This window comes from Tupaia chinensis, unplaced genomic scaffold (assembly GCF_000334495.1).
Source record: "Tupaia chinensis unplaced genomic scaffold, TupChi_1.0 Scaffold000574_1, whole genome shotgun sequence".
Lineage (NCBI taxonomy): Eukaryota > Metazoa > Chordata > Mammalia > Scandentia > Tupaiidae > Tupaia > Tupaia belangeri.
Window position 1 is genome coordinate 3,325,896 of NW_006160088.1, and position 1,998 is coordinate 3,327,893.

The 1,998-nt window shown below is 50.1% G+C and overlaps 1 protein-coding gene across 1 annotated transcript in view; it reads left to right on the top strand.

Moving 5' to 3' along the window:
* Positions 1-1,998, top strand: part of DZIP1L (DAZ interacting zinc finger protein 1 like) — a 52,677-nt gene continuing 50,679 nt past the window's right edge. The window contains exon 1 of the mRNA XM_027775572.1: positions 1-131. The gene's annotated coding sequence lies outside the window, so the exon portion shown is untranslated. The remainder of the gene's footprint in view (positions 132-1,998) is intronic.

A 1,998-nucleotide genomic window follows, 5' to 3' on the forward strand; every position in this document is an offset into this window, starting at 1 on the left:
ATAAGCTGTGGGCCTGAGTCATGTCCAGCCAGGCCCTGCTGAGACACAGAGAGAACTGAGGGTCTCCAGCACCTGGCCCTGATTTGCTGTAAACTGTCAGCTCCTGCACTTTGGACCAAAAAAAATCTCAGGTACTGCAATTTCCATAATGGGGAAAAATTTGTATGTTATCACCGTCATCATGGAGAAGTAGTTTGGCAAGATTCGCAGTCTTTGGAGTCCGCAAAACTTGGTTTGCATCTGGCTTTGTTATTCGGTAGCCTTGGGACAGGTCCCTTAAGCTTCCCTGAGCCCCGGTTTCTACGGTTTCTACGTCTGTTCTGTTCGATGCGGCAAATCATAGGTTCTTCCAAAGCTCATTTTTTTTGGAGAGGTTTTTTTTTTTTCCCATAGGGCACATGCACTCTCCAGACAGACAGAGAGACAGAGAGACAGAAAGCGAGAAATCACCCCCCAGAAAGGATAGACACATCACAATCCCTTCTCCTCCATTATCCTCTCAGGATCTTGGGCACGCACGCACACGTGCCCGGCGTGAGTTTTAAGCCACCAGGTCTGGGACTCGAACCGCGGTCGACTACGTGGGAGTCCAGCAACATAGCCATTACACTAACCGCTGGTCCCGGAAAGTTCTTTGAGGGCTAGAAATACTGCTGTCAGTGGCGAGCGCAGTGCCTGTCCCACAGAGGCTTGGTAAATGAAAGCCGTCATCATATGATCATCGACCTTCCTCCTCCTCAGAGTTCCTCAGTTCCGCTCCACTTTTAGGTGCCAGAGCCCTCGGACTTCTGGGAACTGGACCTTTGGGTTCTAGAGGAAGACGGGAGTGATACTCCTGGGGTGCCGTAAAACCACACGAACTCAGACTCTTACTTCAGAATTCTGTATCACCGGGTCCGGGACTGCCAGCCTCTGTGTGTATGGGAGGTGCTCAGCGTGTAAACGTGAGGGTTTAGGGCTGCTCAGGAAGTGAGCTACGACACTGAGGCTGCATCTTTTTTGTTGTTGTTTTGTTTTGGGTTTAGAGAGAGATTTTTGCTATAGGATGTGTGTGCTTGCCAGAGAGACAGAAAGCGAGAAATCACTTTTTGTGATGGATGGTCACGCTGCCGTCTTTTTTCCAGTATCCTCTTGGGATTTTGGGCATGCACACACATGTGCCCAGTGTGAGTTTTAAGCTGCTGGGTCCAGGACTTGAACCGAGGTTGACTACATGGGAATCCAGTGACGTAACCATTATGCCATTTGCTGGTCCGCCGAGGCTACATCTTGAACAGTCAGTGCGTGCACTGCACTTCTCAGTGGTATGCCTGAGCCCGCCTGTAAAGGCTCCTGCACACCAAGCTTTCATGGGTAGCCAGCGGGATTAATCTCGGGATGCAGTGCTAAGTGAATCAAACCTTTTTCTTTCGTTTTTTTTTGGAGAGGTTTTTGCTATAGGGCGCATGCACTCGCCAGACAGACAGAGAGAGACAGAGAGATAGAAAGTGAGAAATCCCCCCCCCGGGGGGGGATGGCCATGCCTCAATCCCTTCTCCTCATTCTCCTCTCGGGATCTTGGGCACGCACGCACACTCGCCTGGCGTGAGTTTTAAGCCACCGGGTCCGGGACGCGAACTGCGGTCAACTATGTGGGAGTCCAGCGACAGCCATTACGCTAACTGCTGGTCCCTCTCACTCAGGTTCTTCACCTGTGTAATGGGGGGGTGGGAGGTTTTTTTTTAATTTCTTTTTTTTTTTAATTTATTAATTCACTTTACACCATCACAACACACAAATGAATTTTCCATCAAAATACACTGTGCATTGGCTCAATCAAGTACATCCACATACATGTTCTCAGCAAATAATTTTCCAATTCTTACGTCCTGCATACCTTGCCCTTTGTCTTGCCATCCCTGATTCCCCATCCCCCACCCTCTGCTATGTCCCACCTTCCTCCTCCATTGTCCCTGGCATCCATGGTTGCCCTCCATGCCTTCCGCCCCCCCCCCATTC